This window comes from Anser anser (genome assembly GCF_964211835.1).
Source record: "Anser anser genome assembly, chromosome: Z".
Classification (NCBI taxonomy): Eukaryota; Metazoa; Chordata; class Aves; order Anseriformes; family Anatidae; genus Anser; species Anser anser.
In genome coordinates this window covers 53,989,853-54,012,209 of record NC_139723.1, presented here as the reverse complement: position 1 = coordinate 54,012,209, position 22,357 = coordinate 53,989,853, and the positions used below count along the sequence as shown (strand labels likewise).

Below are 22,357 nucleotides of genomic sequence, written 5' to 3'. Positions count from 1 at the left end.
GCATTAGACCACATCTAGAATAGTGACACATTGTTGGACCCCCAATAAAAGGAAGATTTAAATAGAGTGACTTCAGAGGCAGTCTCCAAGACAGTAGGAGTTCCAGCAAGACAGAACCTTTGCCCTTCAAGGACAAGCTACAGGACTGGGGCTCATTTGGCCAAAAAGGAAGGCTTTAGAGCACCCAAAAGTCCCCCTGGCACCAACGGGAGGGTACTGAGGAGATGGGGCTGGGCTGTTTTCTATGGTGTGTAGCAGGAGGATGAGTCGCCATGGTCAAAAACTGAAGTAGGGGAGGTTCAAATTGGATATAAGGAAACAAAATTTTACTGTGAGGATAACTAAGCAGCAGAACAGATCTCCCAGAGAGGTTGTGCTATCTCCATCCTTGGAGGTTTTCAAGACACAACTGGAGAATCCTAAGCAACTTGATCTGAATTCAGTGTTGACCCTGCTTAGGGCAGGAGGTTTGACTGTAGACACTCAAGGCCGCTTTCAGCTGAGCTGAGGTGGGAGTTTATAGAAACTTAAGGTTAGGGTGAAGTCTGGGTGCTACTAGTTTCTGAAGTACAAATGAAACAAAGATCTGGTTGCACTATCTGGTGAAAATCTCATCATCCAGCAGTCCCAGACTTCTCCTCTTGGTCTCCTTTGCTTTCACTGTCACAACTTTCTAGGGCTTTTTTTAGTCTGCTTATTGTGGTTGTCCAAAGGATATCCAAAGTTTCACAGAATCAGCTGGTGTCATAGACACAAAATAGCAAGTAGCTGTGCAAGGATGCTGAGCTGTGTCTAACTGTTCACATTTAGCATAATGGCATGCTTGAATTTTGACACTGTGTGAGACTCAAGGTCTCTTTAAACAACCAAAAATCTAATACCCTTAATGCTTCAGTTCTAGTACAGAGATTAGTTATATGTAATAGACAGGAACTGCCACAAAATGGATTAAAAGGGTTGTTCATTTAGGCCAATTTCTTCTTGAAAGCAGGGAGTAATATATACTTTAGAGGAAGATGCAAAAAGGCTAGCCTAGAAGGTACTTCCATTTGCTACAGATGGAACTCCAACTAAAATAAACAGGAGTTGTACATATAACCTTCCATTCTAGCCTTACTTCAGTGGCAAGTTTTAAGTTGTAGGAATTGCAGTCCTCTTTGTTAGATGTTGTTATATTTAAATAATTACAGGTTAGCTTTTAAAACTGGATCCATAAAATTAAGAAGCTGAATTCACACTTCTAAATAAATAAGAAGGCTTTTCAAATGAAATTGGAACCTACAAACTGGTCCTTCAAGCTTCAATAGAACATACCTGACTCCACGTCTTCTGAGGACACATCCACAGCTAACCTGCTAACCTAATCCACCAACACCTAACCTGAAGCAGATGGTTGATCTTTCTTACCAGCTTTTAGTTCTCTTTGTTGTCTGCCATCTCTTTTTCCTTGCTTTTACAGAGTGGTAGGTAATCAAACTAAGCTGAGCTGCAGCTAATTTCTTTGTTCATTTACAATATTTTATTTGCAAGTTTATTCTGATAAAGCAATTACTTCATAGCTTTCAACTCCTCAGTCCTTCACAGTTTTGCAATTGCCTCCTTCATTTCCCCCTCTCCCCCTCTCCCTGTAAAACTCTACCAGCATAAGTGAGGGGGACTGCAAAGCAGTCTTAGGTTGAGGTGAGAAAGGACAGGCTTTGCACTAAGAGTCTCCCTATTTTCTACCAGTTTGATACAGCCTTTTAGAATTCATTTTTAAAGTTAAAAAAAAAAATAATCAAAGAAAAGGAAGGAAAGAAAAAAGCATTCATTTCATTGTGCATTTAAGCAAAATCTTTAAAATCCTTTGCATTATTTTATCACATCAGACTTGTCAAGTCACACTCATTTGAATGAGTGAGATTTGAAAACTTCTGAGTGTTATATTACATTTTCCATTGATATATGCTGTGAATCTTTACGGCTGCATGAAAATGAAGCCAAAAGTAAGAGGAGACAGCTCACTTCAAATGAGTGAGACTGGATAGGTCTGTCATATGTTATTTCAGGTGCTCATAGGATAGCAATTCTAAGCAGAGATGGGTGATGCAGTTGACAGGTTTGCATGGGTTTAGATAAAGAGGAAGAACTTAATCATAGAGACAGAAACAAAAGGGTATGATTCTCCTTCTGGAGTCATGCACTTCGAAGACTAATTTTTGCCTCATCCCATACTCAAAATGGGCACAAATGTCACAGCTGAGAGCCCTTCTGGAGGCACTCTTGCTGAGCTCCAGCAATGACACTGCACTCTTCACAGGAGAAGGCAGACATCATTCACTCCACAGGTTATCATCTTTGGCTAGAAGAGGAAATGGTGACCCCACAGCCACCCTCTCCCCTGTGCCGTGTGTACTGCCATGGATGGTCCTAACAAGAAGGTGTGTGTGTGGCAGAGAGAATTTGAGTCTTGTTTGCACATTTGTTCAAAAGCCAGCCACAGACTGACCCTGTTCCTAATTTTCAAAAATGCTTACCTTCCCTTTGTGCATGAAAAAGTTGCCTTTAATTCCTGTCTTAGTGTTTTAAAGTCACCAGACAGACTTCTAAAATTTATCAAACTTTTTAAAGGGGATTATTATTACTATTTTTCTTTTCTGCAGCTGAGGAGAGAAACAGTAGTGAAAGACGCCTTTTGGATTTGCACTAAGTATGTACTTCCTGGTAGGTGCCTGCAAGTTGACTTTTTTGGTAGAGGGAGCAAGACACCAACGAGCTCATTGTCATGCCCATGGGGCGTTCAGCAGTGAAAGACAAAGAAAAGACACATATGATCCTGCAAAAGGGAAGCGTTTGCGCTTAACGAATTGAGAAACTGCAAGCGTCGAAGGCTGATTCCACTGTGCAGCCTGAGTCACGGCCGTCTTTCGGGCGGGCACCCCGAGGATTTATCCAGGGCTCCCCAAGACAAAGTCGTTGCTTTTCTGCTCAGCGGTCAGCAGAGGGAGATGTTGGCATGCCTTTTGCTGCCGCCGTCGACGGCTGTTGTCTGCCACTTAATTAATTCAATGTTTGAAATCAAACCGCAGTTTAAAATGTACTGGTATTAATCCGCAAGGGTAGGCATGTAACGTGGAGAATTTCCATTAAACTTTCTACATAACCACAAATTTTGAGTACTTCTGTGGGATGTTTTTGGAAAGTTGCTGCAGAAGAGATGCTGGCTCTTACAGTGAAATCTTCTCAGAAAAGAGTTCATGCACCAAGGTATTTGTTCGACATTTCTGAGAGTGAAAACAAATCAAACATGATGATTTTTAGGAAGACATAATTGGACCTAGAACAGTTTTTTGTTGTGTCAGAAATGTGAAAGACACACTTTAGTTATTTTAAAGAAAGAGAGGCATGGGATAAGCATTTTTGAGTAATATTAACATACATCGGATAAACATACAGGCAAACTTTGATGCCATGCTTGTGGTGAGATCAAACATACTTGATTGGATTCATCCTGAAAAGTAATAATAAGATCTTCCCTCATTTCAGCAGACCTAAGGCGCCAGAGAAGGCATGTCAATCTTATTACACCTGAGACTCTGCTCTAAGTGTTCAGATTTCATTAGGAGAGAAAGAAAACCTAGTATTTTTGGTTTTCTCTTCTGGAGGAATATCTGCTAGCTTGAGATGCTGGAGCTAGAACAAATGCTAGCACCTTGTACTCCATGAGTCAAGAAAATGTTAGATTTATTTCCAGACCTCAGGACCGTGTTCTGTTATGACTGACACTGAAGGTGAGTGTGATCAGCGCTCTGACTGCCCCTCTGCCCCACAGTGCGGGGTGAGTTGTGATGTGCCGGAGGGGAAAGAAATTTTTTGTGCTGATAGCTTCCCTTTCCCTGTTGCTCCGCAGATCTGCTTACCACTCTGTTAGTCTCAGTTAAGGTAGAACATGGAAATCAAACAGGAAGGAAGGGAGGAAGGGAGGAAGGGAGGAAGGGAGGAAGGGAGGAAGGGAGGAAGGAAGGAAGGGAGGATGGAAGGAAGGAAGGGAGGGAGGGAGGGAGGAAAAGAGAGAAGAGAAGAGAAGAGAAGAGAAGAGAAGAGAAGAGAAGAGAAGAGAAGAGAAGAGAAGAGAAGAGAAGAGAAGAGAAGAGAAGAGAAGAGAAGAGAAGAGAAGAGAAGAGAAGAGAAGAGAAGAGAAGAGAAGAGAAGAAGAAAAGAAAAGAAATCTGACAAATTTGCCTCGAAAGGATTTTGCTCCCAAAGCCTAAAACCACTTTAGAAGGATCATTCCTTTAATTTTGTTTTGTTTTGATCTTACCACTTTTAGGTTTTTGGATTTCCTCTGAGTGTAAAACAGCTAAAAATACACAGTATTTTTCCCACTTTAAAGTTATTCAGAAGTAAAGGACAGGCATTGCCTGAAGATGCTTACCTATTCACCTTACCTAAAAGCAAAGGAAAAGTGGTTAAACACTCATCTCCTCAATGTGATAGCACTTGGAGCCACGGAGGTTATGTCCGTGACTTGTGTTCCACTATTGACAAGTGGGCAAAAATGTGGCTTCAATCACATTATCTCTGATATGCCTCTCCTAGCAGCTGGGTGACACAGAACAGCTGCAGAAGCCCAGATTTCATTGGCAGATGATTCCTGTGCCATCAGGCCATCGTGGTGTCCAAGGTAGTAGCTATTGCTGTCAGTTGAAGGTTTGTCAACTGGTGCTGCAGACATCAGTCTAGCCTAAGTGTAAGCACAGCTGGAATGGCTGTCAACTCCCCACCTTCCACCCCCCACCCCTTCCCCCTCCCCTTCTATTTCAAGCTGGTTGTTGTTTCTGGAAAATGGTGGTTTTGTGAATTTTTCAAACACAAGGCATGCATTTTTCACATGGCCGGTGTTTCAGTGATAAGTACAGCAGGCCTAATTGTTTTTCCATTTTGTCAACAAAAAACCACAGCAGTTCATCCAAAATCTGAAGCGTTCCTTCAAACTTACTGTGATGCAAACAAAAGCTGGGGTAGGGCCCCAAGTCCCTCCTCAGACAGAAAGCTCAGTATGGCCGAGGGTCTGGTGGTACTCTGACACGCTGCAAAGATCTGTGGCAGTCCCCTTCACACCACGTGCGGGCAACAGCATGAAGTGACACTAATGATAATGTCTAAAAGAAGCATGAGGGACACACCTTTCTTTTATTTATTTATTTTTTTAAAGGTACCTAAAAAATAAATCACCAAGTAAACAAAAGAGTAGCTACAGTTGTAAAGAGTAAATTCTCTGCATCTCCTGGACCTTGTTTTTGACTGGAAAAAGTAATCAGAGAACTTTGGGGAAGACTTAGCGTCACATGCAGCATTAATTTTAATGAAAGCTTTTTATTTATTTTCTCTTTTGAATAATAATATAAAATCAAATTGAAATTGAAATAGTATCCAGATACTACTAGTTTCCTGGCCCAAATTCTTCAGCACATATGGCAGAAGCATAAGCTTGTGCCAGTCTGCTACTTTGGGTAATTTTGCATGCAAATAGTTTAGTGCCTATGTTGAGGTGCTAGAATGTGTTTAGTACACTTGAAAATATTTGCATTGCAAAAGGAGAGCTAATCTCCTGAGGAAAATCAAATTGATATTTTGTATTAGGGGACTACTTTGGACATTGTGTGGCCCTGTTACATGGAAAATGATGTTGACAGTACAGCTAGAATTTTTAATTGACCTTCATAAGTGAAGAACCCACTACTACTTTGCCAAATTCGTAAGCTATTGGAACAGTTCTTTGGTTGTCATTCACCAGTGTGCTCTTTTGCTACTTCCGAATCTTTTCTCTGATAATTTCATCACTTTGATAAAGCTATTCCCCATAAGCAGGTTGAGCAGTGATTGCAATGTTTAATAAGTACTCAGGAGGCAGGCTGGTTGGAAAGAAGAAACAGCATTTATTAATGGCATGAATCATTACCACAGCTGGGTCTTCTCTAGCTTCTGGAAATGTCTATTTCACCATGGACATGCTTAGAGGCTCAGCTCTTGGCTACTTCATGGCCGTGCTTCCTAACCATAGCAGCGTTAATATATCCATTCCCATCCTCGTAAGCTGATACGCAGACTTGCATTTCCGTCCTTCCCCTGACACTGATGGGAGCGCACACAGACACATGAACGCGCACACATTCCTTTTAGCTATTTAAGTTAATCTCTGACAATGCTTACCTCTGAGACAGCACTTAATTGGTCAGTATAACATCTAAGATGATACTGGTTCACCTACTGAGTCTGTGCTGTTTTGATCTGGCATCCAGCTGATTGTCTCACAGTGCAGGGCCATCGTGTCTCGCCCTGGTTTGGCCATGTCGAACAGCCAGCTGGGGCTGACTGGGCACTGTGACAGTGTCCATGCTTGTGTCAGCAGTGGCTTAGTACTTCCTCCAGCACCAGACTCTGATGGCACTGGAAACACATTTGGATTCCCATTTGGTGAGTCCTGCAATTGGTATGCTGTTTGTCAGGATGGCTTTTGTGAGGTCTTTTTATTTTTTCAGAGTGTAAGCTGTAAGTTCAGCCACACATTTCTGTAGCTTCAGCATCGTGTAGGATAGTAGAATGTTAAAATATCTTAATTTTGTTTTGTGGAGGAGGGATGTTCTGGAATTTTTTCCAGTTAGTTTAAATAATTATGTTACTCCTGTGGCTATTATATTTAAAGAAAAGCCGATGCAGTTAGTAATAGGCTTTTTTTTTGCTTTTTTTTTTGTCAGTCTGATCACAGATTCTCTTGGCCCTGTTTGCTGATCCACATGCAAATACAGCTGGCGTCTCTGCTGCAGGAAAAGCTCGTCATTATGCCTCATACAGCTGCCATAAACAGTCAAGAAGAAAGGTGTAAGTGCCTTGGGAAATATTCCTGAAGCAGTAGCCCTTGAAGTGGCAGATAGCCAGGGTCAGAGCAGAAGGGTGAGACTGTGTGATCAGCCATGCAACTCTGCATCAAGTTAGTGGTCTTCAGGGCCTTCTGCAATAGAGCTGCAAGCTGGAGCAGAATTCTTTTGCAGTGACCAAGACTGTCTTACATTTTGTTCTGAGGATGTACTGATAGGGGAACAGATTACTAAAGTCTTAATGACTTAAAAACGCCTATTGTAAATATCTGTCCAATACCAGGTGAAATAATTTCCCAGCAGGTCCCCTGAGTGCCTGTTGACTTTCAATTTATGGAGAAAAAATTTAATCTGATCACAAAAGATATGTAGGTCTGCTCTATAATCTGCACTCAGTACTTCAGCTGTTGCTTTTATTTCATTTGAATCAGCAATTATGTTATCTTTTTTTTTTTTTTTTCAGTTTGTCTAATAGATGTAATGATTTTTAGACTTTTTGAAATTCAGAGATTTCTGTTTTCTTTATAAGGAACTTCCATAGTTTTTCTTATTCTGTATCATTCTCAACCCAATTTCAACCATCATTTATTACAATGTCAGGACCTTGTAATCCTTCAAAAAATTCTGAAATTAGTCTTTGAAATACCTCAGGAGCAGAACTAATACCATGTGGCATTTCTGGGGACTTGAAACCTTCAAATGGTATGTTTAAAGTCATCTAATTTACTTCATCTAACTTGCCAAAAGGCAAACCTTACCTACAAAGTTACAAATACGATTATTTCTGACATACTAACTGTTACCTCATCATTATTTTTCATTCAATAATACGTATATGTTTGTTTTGAAATCATTTCTGGGAGGGAGTTATGCTTATAAAACTCTTATGACGCAGGCTATCTGGAAGGAAAACTTTTTATTAACTATCTGATGTTTTTGGCTGTGCATTGTTACAGCTTGAGAACACTTCTGCATGACTCTGGACATACTCAGATGCCTTTTGCCCTGTATTTGTCTCGTAGATCCAAATTATTTGTCAAGAGTCCTGTAATGCTACAACTGAGAACATCTCTTCTGTTTCTGTCTTGTCCTCAGAGCCCTTTCTAGCAAGGTACTGTACTGTCAGGGAAATAGCTGCTATATCACATTACTGCTTTTTCAGTCCTTATTTCTATTTACTTATTTCTGTGAGTTGGTGACTCCAGGGAGGGAGAAAGAACACAATTGCCACATGTGCTTCTATGGAAGATGAAGCCCCCAGGCAACTGTAGGGCTCCTTGCCCTCAGGAAGGCTTTGGAGTTGGGTTCAGTTTCCAGGTACTGACAAAGGAATTAATTGTCAGTGATTTGGCTCAAAATGTTGATAATTTTTGATGTTGGAACATTAGAAGAAAGTAGTTTAATTATATGTTAGCAAGCACTCCTTCTCAATACCAGTAGCACAGCTAACCACATGCTTGTTAGCTCTCTTAAACTCTCCCTAAGACTCTAAGTAATATCAACTATTAATGTGCCACCAGTAGTATTCTGATTTAAAATAATAATGACAGCAGTGGAAGCAGTTGAAATGGTCTAAGAGCTATGTGTAAGGTTGACTGTAGACTCAGGCTCTTAGTCTTCTCACATTTCAATAATTATCCCTCCAGCCATAAGGCAAGCATTTAATATTTCTGGTGAAAGCTGAGATTCCAGAGTACAATTATTCAGCAAGACTATTATTTTTTTAATTCATCTATTTGAGCAGCTGCATAATGATATGATAGGTCTTTGTATGAACACATCTGTTAGCACAGATACTTCCACAGGATCATTACCTCATCATTACTATATTCAGTCCTGTACTAATAATACGATACCTATCTGTACAGCAAGGTGCCAAACCAACTACAAAGACAGTTTGATGAGAAGCAGCGGTTGTTGATTTGTGAGCGCTCAAATGCTCTCTCTGATTTGCTGGGGACCAGCTGGTTGGAGTCTGAACTGAATCAAATAACATGCACTTTGGTGTACACCATCAGCTGTGCTGCTTTTTGTTGTTCCATTATGTCGAATCAAGGGAATCACAGTCAAACAGTCTTGATACAAGTCTGGGATCTTTTCCTGGTCTCACAGCATCTTTTTCCGTCACCGCAACCTGGTTTCGTGATTATATTCTGTCTATGAAATGGCCTATGACTTGTTTTGCAGAGGAGTTTGAGACTTGTTTTGTTACACTTGCAAAACGCTTTAAAAAAAAAAGCAAGCAAACAAACAATAAAACAATCTGCGAGAAAGTATAAGATTCTCATCCAAGGCCTATTCCTTCACTCTGTTTTTCACCCGAATCCCTTTCATGGTTTTGGTGCATCCTGTTGTGAGGTGGCAAACCCCTAGATGTGTTCAGCCAGCTGGGGAACAAAGGTGGAAGTGGGGCCAGCTGAAGGTGGTACTTTGACATTTGCACAAATGCAGTTCTGTATAGGATTTGCAAAGCCTTTCCCATTGAAAATATATTTTGGTCCACTGCAAGGTGACAGGAGAAGAAATCTGTTCGCTTGAAGAAGTATGAAAGTGAGGCATGAAGGTGTGAAGGGTAGAGGAGGAAGGACTGTGTATCTGATAAAGTGTGAGCACCTGCTCATATCTTCCTGACTCCCTCTGTCACCGGAGATTGCTGCTTCTGTTTCAGTGGGGAATAGGCAGTCCAGTTCAAAATTAAAGTAAGCTAGGTAATTGCACAAAACAGCTGACAATACGAAGTCTCCATTTTAGTAAGTCATATGGCAGTCCACTGTGCCTACACATTTCTCATCTGCAAATAAGCAATGCCAGATGGGATTGTAATAATTCCCATTGTTATGGAGCAGTCCTGATACTTTTGGGAAAGTGCTGTTCGAGAGCGCTGCATACTGTAAGTATTCAGGCCAGAATAAAACACTGCTTGTGTTCCATAGCTTTTTGCAGTGTTTTATCACTGAATCTCTGCCACAGCTCTGAACTGTCTGGTGTGGGATTCTGTTTCAACAGATAGGCAGTGACAGGTACTGTAAGTGGGCCAACAGGAACTTATTATGAACACAGAACAATAAGAAAGGTCTGACTTAGTGTGTTTGTGAAACTCCTGTCTGTTAGCAATCGACTTCCTTTGAAAAAAACAGAAATGGGGCCTCTGCTGCCTGAGGGTTGCTGGCGCATCAATCAACCCATTAGGTAAGTAAATAAAGCAATAAATGAAGAATAAATCACTTCTGAAATCCACCAACAAAAACTTCTGATATATAAATTACCAGAATGAAATGACTCATGAGCAGTTTGGAGGCAACTGAGAGGGAAAAAAGGAAAGGAAGAGCAGCACTAACTGTGAAATATTCATTTATCTTTGATCCCTCAAAATTTCCTTTACTCACTCCCATTTGTACACTATTGGGAGGAAAAAAAAATTGAAAAGAATAAGAAGAAAAATATGCTGCAGCATATTTGCTCTAGCACAGAGGGTGGGCAAAACTGTTGCCTTCACATCTGATGCCAGGTGCTTGCTCCACTAACCTAAAAGCATGTGAGGCCCTGACTGTCACACCACACAGCTCTGCAAGCAGAGCACCCAGCGCTCCTGGTGCTGCATCATGCTGCCTCCTCACCAGCAGGCACAACAGGTACATGGAATCAGCTCTTGTGAATAATTCATCCCTTGTGTTCGACAAAAAATAAAGAAATAACACATTTGCTGGTAGATAAGTTCAGTGCAGGTGTTTTTATGGAGGGCAGCAAATTTAGAGGTTTTGTTTCCATGTGTTAATCATTTATTGGAAACTACAACAAAAAGAACCAATAACCCTGACAACTTCAGTAGGTATATTCTATGTGATGAAAGACCTGGATTAACCCCTTCATTTCATGAGAATATTGACTCTTGCAGCCTGCTTTTCAACTCGCCCCTGCATCCAGAGACCCCATGAAGATGTTCAGAGACTGGCCACCTGGGACTCTGCTCTCAGAACAAGGTAGGATGCTTCTCAGGGAGGCAATGCACTTACTGAGGTCAACCAACTCTTACAGCAGTATTGCCTGCTACAAAGCAGTGAGTTAAACAGAAGCCTAAAACAATATTTTTCATCAATATTAGGATATTTTGGAGCCAGCACTATTGTGGATTGGACCCTAAATGGTTTTAGTGTCACTTAAATATCCAGTAATTTAACACCAGTTAAATTGGCAGTAAAAACATCACCGAGTGTTTTGAGCTGTCATCCTATTTATCTAAAATAGCTCCAAATTGTAATACTAGCTATGCTAAGCAATGCCATGGGGATGAAATTGATGGTGCATGTGCGTAGGATTTTTTTACTTGTATTTTTATTTTTTTGTGGAATATACTATGAGGCAGTCTAACCAAGTTTTTTAATTGCTATTACTAATTTAACTCTGCATTGTTATTTATTTTCCTTGAAAGCACTGGGGGGGTGGGGGGGGGGGGGAATGATGTTCCTGCAACAACTTTGAAGCAAGAAGTTCTTATGGATAACCATTTCCAATTCACCCTGTGCTCTGCCAAAAATTAAACAGTGCTTATTTACCTCTTTGAGTTATGTACTTTCCTCCAATCTGCCAATGGAGCAAGTTCTTGTATAATTGTTTTCCTTACAATCTCTCTTGCAGGTTAACCACAAATATCCTAATGTTTAGGACAGGGGAAGTGTTCAGTGGAAAATGCAAAGGAAGAAGTACAAGAACACCTTTCTTCTATGCCTGTCATTGACAACAAGCAACTGAAGTATTTAATGGAAACACACTCCATTTATCCATGCCTTACCTTGCTTACCTAGGAAAAAGGTGCCGTGATCCCTAAGTACATCATCGGATCAAAGAGTTATTAAAGATTAGTGTGAACCTAACTCCTCTATCTGGTCAAGCCAGCACTAGACAGGTGGGGCAGGTGTATGTCTTGTGCCGGGACAGGGAGGGCTGGGGACAGGGAAGGACGGACCACTCTGGATGCAGCACTGAGAGGTGGAGTGCTTTATGGTGCCTGGACAAAAGTGGGATGAACTGGTATCTCAGATCTCAAAACACTCCTGACATCTGGGTCAATGTGTAGCTGGGAACCTTAATGTGAAATAAAATTGTAATATTTCTTGGTTATTCAGACACCTCACTGATCCATTTTGCACAAAGGGAAATTTATCCTGATGTTCTAGCAAATGAATGTCAGCATCTAAAAGGCATGTCTTCAGAACCTCCGTGTAAATATTCCACCCTCTCCAGAGACTGGGCTGGTGCTCACTATGGACACTGCTGGGAGTCAGAAGGCACAACCTGAGGCAGTGGTCCAACTTTTGCCAGGTTTCCCATGAAGGAAGGAAATTAAAGTATGGGATGACTTAAAAAATGAATTCTGGGCATCAGTGATCAAGGCTAATCCTGTTCTGCTATAGCTTATTTATAGGTACATCTGGATATTTACAAAGAACATGAGAAGTGACAGAGCCCTGGGAATTCTTAAACAGAGATGGAAGGATGGACCAACAGATCAAGTAAGCAGTAGGTACTCTTACACGCTCTCTCCCTCTCTCCCCCTCTCCCTCTCCCTCTTCCTCTCTCCCTCTTTCCCTACCCCACTTCCTTCCTTCTCTCTCCCTCTCTCCCTCCCTCCCTTTCTCTCATTATCTGCCTTCCTCTTGTTTTCTTCAGGCAGGTAATCAGACCTTGACCTTTCTCTAAGCTGGAACCAAATGCAATTGTTAATGTGCATCTTTCCTAATTTCTATGTTTGTGTGTTTGTTTACTCCAAAGCTATGTGCAGGTCTTTCTGTGAGACTGAGAATAAAGAATTACAGGAGGCTGTTGCTATTTCATTTTCAGTCAAGTGGTTTCTGCAGTATTAGATAGCACCATAAGCATAGCCAAAGAGACCAAAAGCAGATTTAGAATAGCTCTAAAAATGGTGAACTACAAAACCACCACAATACCTGTAGGATCAGCTCTTTTCACAGGCAGAATATGTATTCTGTTGTCCATTGTCCACAGACATCTATATAATTTGTTCTTAAAACATCCCATACATGTTGTACAACCTGTGTACATACCCTGTTTCACCTCTGCGTATCTAGGAAAGGTTTTCTTGTTGTTCCATGTTAATCTTTCTTTTCCCCCTATCCCCCTTCAATTAAGTAATCTGATACCCTTATAGGCACAGAAAGCAACTGATGAACTGATGACAGCCTCTTTTGTAAAACCATTTGTGTACTGAAAAATTATCTTTGTATCTCGGCTTCCTCTCAGGCTTCCAAACTAAACAAAACAAATTTATTCAGGCTTTCCACATGCCTCTCATTTTTGTTACCTTTCCTTGGACACTTACCATATCATCCTTTTTTTCTGATCAACTAATTCTGTCTTCACATAATCACTACTGTTACCCTTCACTGTGATACTGTGTTATATAAAATTGGCACCCTGGAATCCAACAAGATAAAGTATTTCAGCATGACCTCAAATAACAATAAACATAACCAAAATGTTTGTTGTTTTAAAATGTTAACACAATCACACTGGCATTTAAAGTTACAGCAGAATATGTAAGGGATTTTAAGATATGTGCAAGAGATTTTCAAATGGCAACAAAATAACTTTATTCTTAAATTTACAATGGATTGCTAAGTAGAAGAGTGGCTAATGCAGTTGTTTTAAATAGCTGCAAAAGTGAAACTTTATGACAGGAATACCGGGACACCAGTACTTTGAAATGAATCTCAAGCTCTCTTTCCTAGAGACAGGGAATAGTCTTGAAAACGTTATTTTATAAAAGGTAAGATTGAATAAAGTTCAGCTACAGATTTTCTCTTTGCTGAAATGCATTACATTTGTTTATCCAAATGCTAACATTGGTCCTGTGTGGCAAGACTGTCACATCCAGAAGGACAACGATATACCTTATAAAATGTATTAGCATTTAACTGTAGTGAAAATGTTCAACCAAAGGTTGTCACAGCTGAAACATGTTTGTTCTTCAACTTCTCTGGCCAAATGTGGATGACCTATTCTGCCTTTGCTCATTGTAGATTCCAGTTTCAGACCTCCCAGAATTTTTGTAGAGGAATAATTCCCAGTGAAAGGATGTGATGATGTGCCATCTTAAAGTCATATGAAAACATCGTTCCCAGTACAGGGCAAATGTGCTGTTTCGGAATAGATACAGATAATACACAGATACAGGTAATACACAGATAAAAATGCATTTGTGATGCTATGCCTCCTGTGGTTTCTACTCAAATTCAATGGTTATCCTATTTGTCATGGCCAAACGCATCATGTCTCTGCAAAACTGGGAATATCAGCTCAGTGACATGGTTACATTTTCATGGGCTAACTGACTGAATTCACACTTTCTGTATTGACTATGCAGAAAAATATTTGCACAGTTTACCTCCAGAATGCTGCAATTCCTGCTGTATGCGGCATTTACAGTTATCTTGGAGAAAGATTTCTTACCTTTCCATTATGTTTTCCTTTTGTAACAGCTCCTAATTCATGCTGCTGCACCCCGGTAATAACTTTATTTTCAGGATGGGTTATGTCTGAAGAGATCTTGAATGGATAATACTACTTGCTGTCATTCCATTACTTTCTTTGTGATAGTGAAAATTCCAGTGACCTAGTACAGCACTAGTGAAAGATGCCATTCATGTGTATTTCATATATAATATCTACAATTTTAAAATACATTTAATAATTAGCAGCAATAAACCCTAACTGTGATGGAAGCAACTCTTGCAACAACGACCAGACAAGAGGTTTACTTCTGCACACACACACTCCATCAAGTGAAAATTACTTCAGAGCTTATCCTATAATTGCTGCATTTAGCAGTGTTTACATTGTTTGGAACCCTTTCTAACAGGTTTTATTTTATTTTATTATTATTTTTTTTTAACAACTGAATTTCTACATACAACAGCAAACATTAGTCTTTTGAAAAATAAAGTTCCATCTGCAGTGAATGGATTGTAGTTATAAATGATGTCCAACAGTAACAAACATAAAAAGCACTGATAAAGACGCTTTCTTCATCGGAAGATGAAGAACTGGTCCTTCTGACCACAGCAGGTTCTCATGGCCCTTCTGCACAGCAAGATAATAAAAATATAAAATATTCTATTTCAGATGAACATATATATATTAACAAGATAAGTAATACCTGGTCTAAGATTATCAACAGTTAGACTTCCCTCACTTTGGTGGAAGCAATGTATTTAACCCAAAAGTCAATATTCTGGTAATGCCTGTTTGCAGGCACAACACAATCACAGACATGACAGGCTGTCACTAAGAGGCAGCTTTTATAAAACCTCAACACAGAGGACCATAAAAAATATTCATGTAAAAAAATACCTTCATTGCTTGGATATCTAATACAGTACAAGCATATGTATTAAAAGACATTCTGCACCCTTCCAAACCATGTAATAGTAATGTTCAAAAACAACCTCTAGAATTAAACAGATAGATTTGGTTTTATACCATGGTGTCTCCCTTCATAAGCTATGGATGCAATGCTTTTTATTCCTCTGTCACCGAGCAATCAGCGTCACAGGAATTCTATTTCTAGTGTTGAATTTTCTAATTGTGTTTTATTAAATCCATTATCTCAAGAAGATAATTACTACTGACTTTACGAACGCTACTCAATGAAGAATGGTGATGGACTCCTGAGGAATGATGTCACTCCTCATTTATTTGCAAAATAAAATCTTTCTTGAGTGAATGGAACAAGATCGTCTAGTTTTCTCTTCACTACTTTTAGTAAACCATCAGGTTTTTCTTTGGAAAAGCAACTGTAAATTTATGTGCAACCAAGAGCAGGATGAAAAGAAATGTGGTTGCAGGAAATGCATCTTTAGCTTATAGAGACAAAATGCTCTGTAAAGCGTGGGGTAGGGGGAGAGAAGGGAAAGGGACTCTTTCTTTTCCCTTCAGCCATATCTTCAAGTTTCCACTTGATGTTCCCCTTTGTGTTTGGAGTTACCGCTTACTGTGTACTGTACTTCTATTCAGAAGTTGTAACAGATATTGCAATGGCTTCCATGCAAGCATTAAAAGATACGGCCTCTATCCTGAAAAGCACTACTTGCTGCTCTTGATGCTTTTCTCCTACTTTAGAGGGAGGGAAATCACTGTATCAGAGACATTACAAAAGACACAGTATGCTCTAGAAAGGACAGACTGAGCAGCACTGTATTTTTCCCAGTGGAATGTGTTGTCTACATTCAAGCCTTTTTGGCAAGATCTGAGTAGGGACTTTTTGTTTTGGAAGTCAGCAATTCGCTTATGACTAAAACAATACAGTAATGCTATGTGCTATATATGAGCTGATGTGATTTCACTTCGGTGCTGGGATTGTCAAGGCAAAGCACACTGGCTGGTACCTTTAAACTAGGAGTAAACCTATATACCTATAAAACTAGTTATATACCTATAAACTAGGCATACACTAAGTGTATCACTTCACATTTCATTATTTCATCAAAATAATTATAATAATCTGGAAAGTTTACATTTCCAGATTACATTACATTACATTTCCAAAGAAAGGGAAGAGCCATAGAATCACAGAATAGAATCACAGAATCATTAGGGTTGGAAAAGACCTTCAAGATCATCTGGTCCAACCATCCCCATACCACCAATGTCACCCACTAAACCATGTCCCTAAGCACACGTCCAACCTTTCCTTTAACACCCTCAGGGATGGTGATGACACCACTTCCCTGGGCAACCCGTTCCAATGCCTGACTACCCCTTCTGAGAAGAAATGTCTCAAAATGTCCAACCTGAACCTCCCCTGGTGCAACTTGAGGCCATTCCCTCTAGTCCTATCACTAGTTACCTGCGAGAAGAGGCCGACCCCCAGCTCCCCACAGCTTCCTTTCAGGTAGCTGTAGAGAGCAATGAGGTCTCCCCTGAGCCTCCTCTTCAAACTAAACAACGACAGTTCCCTTGGCCGCTCCTCATAGGACTTTTATTCGAGGCTCTTCACCAGCTTCGTAGCCCTTCTCTGGACATGTTCCAGGGCCTCGATGTCCTTCTTGTACTGAGGAACCCAAAGGTGAACACAGTACTCAAGGGGCGGCCTCACCACAGCCAAGTACAGGGGGACGATCAGCTCCTTGGTCCTGCTAGCTACACTATTCCTGATACAAGCCAGGATACTTTTGGCCGTCTTAGCCACCTGGACACACTGCTGGCTCATGTTCAGGTGAACATCAGAGTCCACCATTTACATGGTATTTTCTATGGTGCCTCAAGTTTGTACTTAGTCATCCACAATGGTGACAAGCTAAATGTTTGTTAGGGACCAATCCCACTGTATTCAAAGTGGAATATGTAAATAAAGAGGAAGACAGATTTCCTAAATCCTCAGCAGAGCTTTTTTCCTTTACAGGGGCCTAGCTGAGAAATATATATTATCTGTGGAAATGAATCCACTGATAAGCAATAATCTGATTAACAGCCCAGCTATTTTCCCAGACCTTGAAAAAAGCCAAAATATATCTTCTTATTGTTCTTCCCCTTCCCCTTCCCCTTCCCCTCCCCCTTCCCCTTCCCCTTCCTCTTCCCCTTCTCCTTCCCTTCCCCCTTCTTCTTCTTCTTCTTCCTCTTCTTCTTCTTCTTCTTCTTTCTTCTTCTTCTTCTTCTTCTTCTTCTTCTTCTTTCTTCTTCTTCTTCTTCTTCTTCTTCTCTTCTTTTCTTCTTCTTCTTCTTCTTTCTTCGTCTTCTTCTTTCTTCTTTTTCTTCTTCTTTTCTTCTTTCTTCTTCTTCTTCTTCTTTCTTCTTCTTCTTCTTCTTCTTTCTCTTCTTCTTCCTTCTCCTTCTCCTTCTTTTTCTCCCTTCTCTCTCTCTTCTTCTTCTTCTTTCTTCTTCTTCTTTTTTTCTTCTTTCTTCTTCTTCTTCTTCTTCTTCTTCTTCTTCTTCTTCTTCTTCTTCTTCTTCTTCTTCTTCTTCTTCTTCTTCTTCTTCTTCTTCTTCTTCTTCTTCCTCCTTCTTCTTCTTCTTCTTAATTCTTCAATTCTTCAAAATTAGGAAAGCCTGATGATAAGTATAAGCCATCAGAACAACAAATTCAGTCCTGATTAGATTGTCTAAAATCTTTGAAATAAATTTTTGTAAAAGTTTCCATTACAGGAGCTCAAACTTTAGAAGTCTTCTATCTTTCTGATGTACTTCCTCAAATATGTTTTTGAAAAATGCTGATCTTTTAAAACAAGCAGTGTTGTCATCAAAGAGAGTTCTTTGTCATTGAATACAATAAAAGGGATGAAATTCTATCTGTCATATTTATTTCAATTTAATTCAATTCAATTTATTTCAATTCACTTCACGTTTTCCAATTGTTTCTAAACTTTTCTAGCTTTAAGAAGGTGTGGAGAGAGCACGCAAATCATTTTGATATGCTTTCCATTATTACTATCATGGTAATACTCTTGTATCAAAATGAAATAAGTAAAACAAAAACAAATGAAAAACATGGAGCAACTTCATGTCCTCAAGATTCTGAATGGGATTCACTGTATTGCATTCACTGAAAATAAATGACAGAAGATAAAAAGGAAAAAAAGTGTGTTAAATATTTTCTTTGCCTAAAAATAGAAGTTCTGAAGCATTGCCATTTTTCTATACATAAGTTTAAAAAAGGTAATTTATTTTGGGGGTTAAAAAAATAAAATAAAATAAAATAAAATAAAATAAAATAAAATAAAATAAAATAAAATAAAATAAAATAATAAAATAAAATAAAATAAAATAAAATAAAATAAAATAAAATAAAATAAATAAAATAAAATAAAATAATAAAATAAAATAAAATAAAATAAAATAAAATAAATAAAATAAAATAAAATAAAATAAAATAAAATAAAATAAAATAAAATAAAATAAAATAAAATAAAATAAAATAAAATAAAATAAAATAAAATAAAAATAAAAATAAATAAAAGCTTAGCCAACTGTTTTCAATGTATGATTTATGTTTTGAACATTCCAAACTGGAAAAACAAAAACAAAACCAAAACCAAGAAACAACAATGGGGTAACAAAAATAAAAAAAAAAGTTAAAACTTGCTTCCAGACAAAGAATTTTGATGTTTTGATCTAGTACTCTGCAGAACTGCAGAACAATATACACACATCCACATATGGTTGTCCTGAAACACCTCACAGCTTTTATCACAATTTCTTGTTACCTGTGTGACAAGGAGAGTAAAAACCAAGCAAACAAACAGCAACAACAACAACAAAAGCTTAATACAGTATGAAAATATCATGGTATGGAGAATATTGCTTAGGTTTAATAAACTAGTGTTGCGGTTGAACCTCAGGAGGCAGCTAAGCCCCACACAGCTGCTCCTTCACTCGTCTTCAACAGAATGGGGAAGAGAATCAAAAGTGCGAGAGCTTGTTGGTTGAGATGAAGACAGGTTAATAGGTAAAGCAAAAGCTGCATGGGCAAGCAAAGTAAAACAAGGAATTCATTTGCTGCTTCCCATTGACAGGCAGACGCTTACCCGTTTCCAGGAAAGCAGGGCTCATCTTATGTAGCAATTTATTGGAAAGACAGATGCCATCATTCCAAAATTTCCCCCCTTTCTCTCCTTCTTTACCCTCCCTGGCTTTTATTGCTGAGCATGATGTCATACGAGATATACCTTTTGTCTTTTTGGGTACATGAAAGCATCGCAAAACATGATAGAGTGCTTTCTATTATTTCCACTGCTTAGTAAGCAACTATATACACAGCATCCACAACTCCTCCCAATGTTAAGCTAACAAGAATTAGTGAAGATTGCATCTTCATGAAGTATGTGATATTCCCTTCCCATTGCAGCTTTTATATATTCCTTTGCTCACCACTCCTCCTCTGTCACACATTCGTCCATGCAGGTCACTGATATTGCTGTATTTTTGGAAAAGGCCTTCAGAGTACGGTAGAACCAGACTCAATCTTTCTCTAACTTATCACCAAAAATAATTTTCCCAGTAAAAGAAGAGGTATTTGAACATCCCAAATCATTCTTTCTAGACAGACTACCTTTTTGAATACTTCAATCAAAAGACAGAAGCAAAGAGAAAGCATGTTTGTAAGGAGACTGCAAGTTCCATTCAAATTGCTCCCAAAGTATTTACTGCATATGCACTTTATAATTAAGTAATAGTTAAACAGGCAGGATTTAAATGTCCCAAGAGGTGCCTTTGGATCCCAAGATGAACTTCTGCCTGCATTACACCTGTGGAAATCATGTCCTTCTACCAGTCTGTAGAAACTTATGTTGGATGAATTTGATATATTTGCTCTTCGTATCATAATGCATCTCATAATTTCAAGCTCAGCAGGAACAAATCAGTATTTCATCAGAATGTGAGTGAATAAGTAAAATAAGCATGAATGGAAACAGAGTTGGAAAACCATCTTCATCTAGTAATCTTTTTTAATTCCTGTGCCTTTACTCCTTGTTATCTATACCTTTTTATAAAGCAATTTTACCCATCATTCATTAATAAGTTGGATGAAAGGTGCAGTCAAACCTCAGCTTCCATGTTAATAAAACCCTGACCTTATTGTTCCAGATATATTCCTGTGACCAAGTTTTTGAACAAATAAAAAGGTTGGCAAATTCTACGAGTACAGTGTACAAAGTTTGCATATGGAAATGGTAAAAGCCCTGGGGCCTTTTTTTAATCCTCCTCCTGTGTTCTTGCAGATGGCAGGCCAGCCTTTCCTTCCTTTCAGGTTCTTCCCTATGGGAAGCAGAGGACAGGTCAGTATTCAATACTCCATTTTGGGAAGGAATGATACCCACAGATGTTTATACACCTGGAAACCCTGATGGAACACAAGCTATGTCAGAGAGTTTCCAGCCCAGGAAATCTCTCCCTTTTGTCTTACACCTCTAGATGTATTTGCAAATGTCCTACCGAAGAGAAGAAACTCCAGTTATTATACTTATCTGCTGTAAAAATTCAGTTTTGAAGAGACAAATTAGACCGGCTTTCTACTCTGTGCATCCCTGTGTGAAGTCTGAAAAATGTATAAAAGCAAAATTGGTACAGCCCTGCTTACCAATCAGTTCAGGCATAATTTCAAGAAACAGAAGTCAGAGAGGGTTCTGCCAAATGATCTTCACAGTCAGTGCTGCTGTCCTCTGACTTGGCATCGATTCAGAGCAGAGAAAGCTGGGAGGAGGGGCAAGGATTATCCCAAGGTAAACTGAGGATTCAAACAAATCAACCCAGATAATTTCAGTCACAGCATCACAAGAATTCACTTGGACTTCACTGCAGTATGTCACTGTCGCAGGTGTTTCCAGCAGTTTCAGCAGCTTGAAGCTGTGGTCCCCACCAGCAACCTCCTGTTGTCACCTAGGGAGGACAGCTCTGGTCTCATCCCCTGGAGCTGGAAGACAGCCAGGGCTGGGAGGGCTGCTGGCAAAGACCAATTGCAGGCAGACACTCATCCCACCCAGCTGCTCTTTGCCTCCTCATCCCATCTTTTGGCATGAGAAAGGGCTTCCAGTGCAGTTGACAGCAAGAATCCCATGAATCCTCTGGGAGGAGGCCCAAACACAAAACAGATTTCTTGTGCTTAAAACTGTCTAAGCAGGAAGTACAGAGGGGTTTGTGGAAGCGGTTCATAATGGGGGGTATGCTGAAATGAAATCCAAGTGGATTATTCTGTTTGAGTGTGAGAAGGTGGACATCTGTGCTTTTTTTTTTATTTGGTCAGGTAGCTGGTGGCATGCCAAATCCAGGGGAGAATAGAGATGATTTTTTTATTTTTTTTTACAGATCATTAGAATTAAAATGATGACCGATAATGTGGTTATTAGATTTCTCTGCTTTTCACTGGAATTCTCCCTGTTCACGTTTTTTTTTTTTTTTTTTGGTGGTATTGGTGGTTTTTGTTTGTTTGTTTTTAATAGAAGAAAAAAAAAAAAACAACAAAGCTGTCACTGACACCCAGACATCCAGCTCCAAAGAGTTGTAATCTATGTATAACAATGCTTAAATCAGTATGACATTTACAGTACATGTTAAGTGTTTTGTTAAAGTCGAGACTTTAATCGGCACAGTATGTTAACAACACTATTGTATAGTGCCACTTAAAAGTTCCCTCCTCTCCCACCAGTAAAAAATAAACACATCCTGATTTAGACTAACACCTTTTGTTACCTTTTTCTAGCACAAATGTGCTATAAAAAAAAAAAAGAATAAATAAGTAAACAAACCCATCTCTTTTTTTATGCAGACAACCCGTGTTTTAGAGTTGATTTTGTTTTGCTAAAGTCAGACAATATTTTGATCTTGACATTTTTCAATGTCAGTTGAATTTTTTCCTACAGACAACTCTCCCATAAGAAAATACCTAATAACACTCCCTGCTTCCCAAACTTTGTATTCTTTAAGAGCTTCTTATTGTTCCATTTTCATTGCTATTTAGGGTAAAAGCTCATTAAAAGATTATGAAGCTCACA

The 22,357-nt window shown here is 39.2% G+C and overlaps 1 long non-coding RNA gene across 1 annotated transcript; it reads left to right on the top strand.

Annotated features, from left to right (window-relative positions):
* Positions 1 to 10,410: 10,410 nt before the first annotated feature.
* Positions 10,411 to 14,082, top strand: LOC310889927. The gene is made up of 3 exons (XR_014576919.1): positions 10,411 to 10,837; positions 11,493 to 11,666; positions 12,269 to 14,082. It is a non-coding gene; the product is annotated as an uncharacterized lncRNA (long non-coding RNA).
* The last annotated feature ends 8,275 nt before the right edge of the window (positions 14,083 to 22,357 follow it).